Raw genomic sequence first — 7,386 nt, forward strand, 5'->3', positions numbered from 1 at the left:
TGATATAGAAGCATCGTCTTATGTCAATGTCAAAACAAACTGGGTTGTCTTTCTGACTTGGTCCCATAAACACTGACTGGATAGCACGCAACAAAAGTTTTTCACTGTACCTCGATCTAACTAACTAACTCACTAACTAATTAACTAACTAAATAACTAACTAACTAACGAACTAACTAACTAGCGAACTAAACAGCGAACTAACAGCCTAAAGTTATAGGACAACGTGTTCTATTTTAACTTATTTGATTGTGCACACCAGGTTGATTGCATTTGTCGAAACAGGGCGGACCACGTGAAGGCTGCAATCTCCACCCCACTAACTAACTAACCAACTGCAATCACAATGCATTAGGAGTGAATTTGGTGGTCAGCAGTCATTTATCATGTACTGAAGACGGGTCTTGACCTGAAACGTCACCTATTCCTTTTCTCCAGCGATGCTGTCTGGCTCGCTGAGTTACTCCAGCTTTTGGTGTCTATCTTCATCATAAGTACACACATCCTGATTCTTCCCTCACTCTCCCAGGTCTGATGCAAAGACTTCACTGAAAGGTTAACACGTTTTATTCAAACTCATTCTGCAAGTGCTGTTTGAATTTCAGAATTGTAGCATATTCAGATTTTTGAACTGAACAAGTAAGTCCCATTTGACCAATATGATCATAGGATTTGTAATACAACATCCAGTCTGAACCAGGAAGTGCCTGTTGGTCTAATTATTTCAGAATCAAAGCAGCTAAACAAAAATAAAATAAGAGAAAGGAAAACATGTTATGAGAAATGGGAGACAAAATTAAAGTTTTGACAATAATTTAAACATCTGCTCATCTATTAGTTTCATACAGTATGGAAACAGGTCCTTCGGTCCAACTCAACCATGCTGACCAAGATAGTCAATTTTTAGGTTCCAAGTATCCAATCCAAATCTGAATTCTGATCCAGTATTACAACAACCTGTCCGTGCCTCTCTGCAGATCTTCCACAAGTAAAGACATTATCTCACTGTTGTTAGAGCCAAGAGACTCTTCAGTCATCGCTAACCCCAGCATGCTTTGATTAAACAGGTTAGAAGCATATTTCTAATCATTAGTTGTACATTTGCTCCTTAATCGATTGAGGAAAATCAATCACTTTCATCTACTTCTGCAACAATGCTAACTTTTAAATGTTTCTAACATTTTCTCTGAGCTCAACTGCAACCACCATAATTCACTACACCACAATGCCACTCAGTGTTTGCACCTGAATAATTAACTATGGTATAAAAATCATCTGTAATAGAAACATAGAAAATAGGTGCAGGAATAGACCATTCGGCCCTTTGAGCCAGCACCGCCATTCATTATGATCATGGCTGATCATCCAAAATCAGTAACCCATTTCGGCTTTTTCCCCATATTCCTTGATTCCCTTAACCCTAAGAATGCAGATTACAAAACAAGTCAGCATTGTGTGTTTTAGTGAATGTGGATTGGGTGCTTCTAGAACAATATATGTACATAGCAACATGAGCAGGACCAGCACACCTTCAGATCATGGCTGACCTTTCCACTCAGCGCCACCTCACAGTCCTCTTCCCATGACCTTCCCACCATCTTCCAGAAATCTATTGATCTGTATTTTGATTGGAAGCAGTGACTTGCAGCAAACTGAGTGGGGAATTTCAAACTTGGCCAAAGAGAAGCAATTTCTCCACATCTCAGCCCAGGTGTCCCCTGACCCAGACCCCTGACCCCTGACCCTAGACTCACCACTCAGCTAAACCTCCTCTCTCATCTCACCTTTCAAAGCCCTTTAAAATGTGGACACCATCCAATCTCTGGCGAACACAGGCCCAAACACACAGCAAAGCCCGACCTCTCAGATTCAGATTCAGATTCAACTTTAATTGTCATTGTCAGTGTACAGTACAGAGACAACGAAATGCAGTTAGCATCTCCCTGGAAGAGCGACATAGAATATGATTTCAATAAATAAATCTATTTACATGTATACAGACATAGTGTTTTTCCTGTGGGAGGAGTGTCCGGGGGGGGGGGGGGTGATTGGCAGTCACCGAGGTACATTGTTGAGTAGTGTGACACCCGCAGGGAAGAAGCTGTTCCTGGACCTGCTGGTCCGGCAACGGAGAGACCTGTAGAGCCTCCCGGATGGTAGGAGGGTAAACAGTCCATGGTTGGGGTGAGAGCAGTCCTTGGCGATGCTGAGCACCCTCCGCAGACAACGCTTGCTTTGAACAGACTCAATGGAGGGGCGCAAGGAACCGGTGATGCGTTGGGCAATTTTCACCACCCTCTGCAGTGCTTTCCGGTCGGAGACAGAGCAGTTGCCATACCATACTGTGATACAGTTGGTAAGGATGCTCTCGATGGTGCAGCGGTAGAAGTTCACCAGGATCTGAGGAGACAGATGGACCTTCTTCAGTCTCCTCAGGAAGAAGAGACGCTGGTGAGCCTTCTTGACCAGAGTTGAGCTAGTGTGGGTCCAAGAGAGGTCATCGGAGATGTTGACCTCCAGGAACCTGAAGCTGGAAACACGTTCCACCTCCGTCCCGTTGATGTGGATGGGGGTGTACGTGCCGCCCCTGGACTTCCTGAAGTCTACAATGAGCTCCTTGGTCTTCTTGGAGTTAAGGGCCAGGTTGTTGTCAGCGCACCATGCTGCTAGGAGCTGGACCTCCTCCCTATAGGCTGACTCATCGTTGTTGCTGATGAGGCCAATCACCGTTGTATCATCTGCATACTTGATGATGGTGTTAGTACCATGTACAGGTGTGCAGTCGTAGGTGAAGAGGGAGTAGAGGAGGGGGCTCAGCACACAGCCCTGTGGAACGCCGGTGTTCAGGGTGAGGGTTGAAGAGGTGTGCTTGTCTAACCTAACAGACTGGGGTCTGTTGGTTAGAAAGTCCAGTATCCAGTTGCAGAGGGAGGGGTCGATGCCCAGGTTACCGAGTTTGGTGATCAGTTTAGAGGGTATTGAATGCTGAGCTGTAATCGATGAACAGCATTCGTACGTAAGTGTCTCTGTTGTCGAGGTGGAGAGGGCAGAGTGAAGTGCCGTTGAGATGGCATCCTCCGTACACCTATTCTTGCGGTAGGCAAACTGATAGGGATCCAATAGGCAGCCTTTGAGGTGTGCCAGGACCAGCCTCTCGAAGCACTTGGTGATGATGGGGGTAAGTGCAACTGGTCGGAAGTCGTTGAGGCTTGCCGCAGTGGAGTGTTTTGGCACCGGCACGATGGAGGTGGTTTTAAGGCACATGGGGACAACTGCTTGGGCAAGTGACAGGTTGAAGATGTCAGTCCAGACGTCTGTCAGCTGCGCAGCACAGGCCCTGAGGACGCGCCCGGGGATGCCGTCAGGGCCAGCAGCCTTACGTGCATTAGTCCTACTCAGTGCCACGTACACGTCGTAGGGGGTGAGTGTGAGGGGTTGGTGATCGGCAGGGAGCACAGCCTTGATGGCTGTCTCTAGATTGTCCCTGTCGAAGCGGCCATAGAAGTGGCTAAGCTCCTCAAGGAAGGATGCGTCGCTGGATGTGGGATGTGGTGTTGGTGGGTCTATAGTCCGTGATGGCCTGGATGCCTTGCCACATGCGTCGGGGGTCGGAGTTGTTGTTGAAGTGTTCCTCAATCCTGAGCTTATGGCAGTGCTTGGCCTTCTTGATGCCCCTCTTCAGGTTAGCCCTGGATGAACTGTAGGCTCGAGCATCGCCTGACCAGAAAGCGGTGACCCGTGCTTTCAGCAGTAGCCTGACCTCGCTGTTCATCCATGGCTTCTGATTCGGGAATATGGTCACCCGTTTGAGGGAGGTGGCACTATTGATGGTGGAGTTTATAAAGTCCAGAACAGAGGATGTGTAGGAATCAATGTCCGTGTGGGAGTCAAGGGTGGCCTGGGCTGCAAACGCCTTCCAGTCAGTGTTTCCAAAACACTGCTGAAGTGTGGAGTCCGCTTCCTCTGACCAGACTTTAACTGTCCTCACAGTGGGTTTAACCCGTCTGATGAGTGGGGAGTACTTAGGGAGCAGGAACAATGAGAGGTGATCAGACTGACCAAGGTGGGGGAGGGGGACGGCTTTGTAAGCTTCAGCCATGTTAGTGTAGACTTTGTCCAGTGTCTTGTCTACTCTAGTGGGGAAGGATACATGTTGGTGGAATTTGGGGAGTACAGTCTTCAGGTTGGAGTGAGTGAAGTCACCTGCAACAATGAAGGCTGCCTCGGGGTTGTGAGTCGGTTGTTTGCTAATGGCAGTATGTAGCAATGTTACAAAATTTTGAGATTTTAAAAATCAAGTCTGCAATTTATCCCATCAGATAAAGCATAAAAATAAGTTTAATTTGACACCTAATTCACTTTCATATCTCAAGTATTTAAAAAGTTATGGCCATTTTCATACTGGGAAATGAGCATCTTGTTCCCTATTGATTTTCTATGGACATAACAAAAAAGCTGTGATCGTGAACAGTCAAAAGCCCATAACTTTCTTAAAAATTAAGAGAACTGAATGAAATTTTCAGTTATCATAGATTGAAGCATTCTGAAACAAATATAAAATAATCTTACTTGGATGACCTGAAATTAAAGCATATAATTAGTTAGTTACCTAATTGTAGCTAATTTCAGACTTCAATTACTAGATCTAAACATCTATCCATTTCTTAATAAATGATTAACATTTTTAAATAGCCTAAATGTCCAAATAATATTCACAAATAATTCACAATAAAACATGATTTTTAAATCTCATTTACATTAATTTATAGACCAAATGGAAGGAATTTAGTGTTTAATTGCTGTAAATAAATGCCCATTTAAATCAGCTTTCCAGTGGGTCCCTGTGGAACGCGCTGGTTTAGAACGTTCACATTGCGGTAGATTTGTACCCTCAAATGCCCAGAAAAATACTGCGGGATATAACGGGGCCAAAATGAGCTACTCGCAATATTAAACTTTGTATAAAGGGATCTTTAGAAGCCCTTTTTAATGTAAAAATAAGCAGCATACCTTCTGTGGTTTGCTTTATGAGACCCTGCGGTTGCTGGCGGTCGCGGGTTTAGAGATTGATTTTTAAACTACTATAACTATTTTACGAGGCCTTTAAAACTAATAATAGCTTTTGCGACGGGGTCTTCCAGCGATTTTTCGTTAATAATTAACTAGGCTGAACATCTTCGTTTTGAACAGCCTAGAGAAAACCGCGTTTTAAACCCGCCCCCCTCTAAACGGCGCCAAAATCGCGCACACCCGCAGCGGCAGATTTTCAAAGACGCTTCAGGTAGGCTTTGCAACATACCTACAGTATGCAGCTCTTTCATTGCAATCTTGGCATTAGCATCAGGAGGGATATAGGCTGCAGCCACAACAGTGGAGGTGAACTCTCTGGGCAGATAGAACGGTCTGCATCTAACCAAGAGGAACTCAAGGTTAGCTGAGCAGTGACTCTCGATGATGGTGGAGTCCGTGCACCATGCTTTATTTACATAAATGCACAGACCCCCACCTCTGGTCTTACCGGAGTCTGTTGTCCTGTCCGCTCAGAGTAAATGACGCCCCGTTAGCTGGATGGCGCTGTCAGGAACGTCGATGTTGAGCCAAGTTTCCGTGAAGATCAGGATGTTGCAGTCTTTGATCCAGTTGTGGGAGGTGATCCTTAGCCGGAGTTCGTCCATTTTGTTTGCCAGTGAGCGCACGTTGGCGAGGAAAAGGCTAGGAATCGCTAGCCTGTGTGGGGCTAGCTCTAACATGGCCTTTAACCCACCTCTGCGTCCCCGGCGGTGCTTTCGTACGCGTCGCCGTCTGTTGGTGCTTCCGGTCCGCCGAGCTGGCTTGGTGCGTGCTGGTGTTCTGTTGCTCCGCGCCTCCGTGGCTCCGGTGGCGGGCTCCAGCCCCGCGGCTCAGCTGGCGTTCTCCAGCCCCGCGGATCCGCTGGCGGTTTCCAATCCCGCGGATCCGCTGGCTTTCTCCAGCCCCGCGGCTCTGCTGGCTTTCTCCAGCCCCGCGGCTCTGCTGGCGGTCTCCAGCCCCGCGGATCCGCTGGCGGTCTCCAATCCCGCGGATCCGCTGGCTTTCTCCAGCCCCGCGGCTCCGCTGGCGGTCTCCAGCCCCGCGGCTCGGGTGGCATTTTCCAGCACCGCGGCTCGGGTGGCTTTCTCCAGCCCCGCGGCTCGGGTGGCTTTCTCCAGCCCCGCGGCTCGGGTGGCGGTCTCCAGCCCCGCGGCTCGGGTGGCATTTTCCAGCACCGCGGCTCGGGTGGCATTTTCCAGCCCCGCTGCTCCGGTGCTCCCTTGCTCTGACGAGCTCTCACCTGGATCAATCTTGATAATCTCCCCAATGCTGTGCTTGAATATCCACTGTAATGGATAACATCTTGACTGCCCTTCTCACAGCTTGCTCCATCTGGACATTGGGCTTCAGTGACAACACATCTCAATGTGACCCAAACTTGCACGTATTCTAACCGTGTGTTGTCTCCACCAGTGTAACCACATTATATTCCACATGCACTGCTCTCGCCGTTCATTCAGTTTGGCTGCATTCCCTCGAACCCTCTGTACATCCTCCTCCAACACCCCAGTTTGAAGTAATTTTGTGCCATCAGCAATCTTGGAAATATCGCCAAATTATTGATTTATGAAAAGCTGGGACCCAGGTCACGAGTCACAGTGTTGGAAGGTTTACACCCAATATAGACACAAAATGCTGGAGTAACTCAGCAGGACAGGCAGAATCTCTGGAGAGAAGGAATGGGGTATGTATTTGATAATCCAGGACAAAAATCAAAAAGGGCCACTTTTCAACATAATTGTATAAGGGGTAAGAGTGTTGTAAAAACAAGCCTGAAGGCTTTGTATCTTAATGCAAGGAGCATTCGTAATAAGGTGGATGAGTTGAATGTGCAGATAGTTATTAATGAATATGATATAGTTGGGATCACGGAGACATGGCTCCAGGGTGACCAAGGCTGGGAGCTGAACATCCAGGGATATTCAATATTCAGGAGGGATAGGCAGAAAGGAAAAGGAGGCGGGGTAGCGTTGCTGGTTAGAGAGGAGATTAACGCAATAGAAAGTAAGGACATTAGCTTGGAGGATGTGGAATCGATATGGTTAGAGCTGCGATACACTAAGGGGCAGAAAACGCTAGTGGGAGTTGTGTACAGGCCACCTAACAGTAGTAGTGGAGTTGGGGATGGCATCAAACAGGAAATTAGAAATGCGTGCAACAAAGGTAAAACAGTTATAATGGGTGACTTCAATCTACATATAGATTGGGTGAATCAAATTGGCAGGGGTGCTGAGGAAGAGGATTTCTCGGAATGTATGCGGGATAGTTTTCTAAACCAACATGCAGAGGAACCAACGAGAGAGCAGGCTATTCTAG

Source organism: Amblyraja radiata, chromosome 13 (assembly GCF_010909765.2).
Source record: "Amblyraja radiata isolate CabotCenter1 chromosome 13, sAmbRad1.1.pri, whole genome shotgun sequence".
NCBI lineage: Eukaryota > Metazoa > Chordata > Chondrichthyes > Rajiformes > Rajidae > Amblyraja > Amblyraja radiata.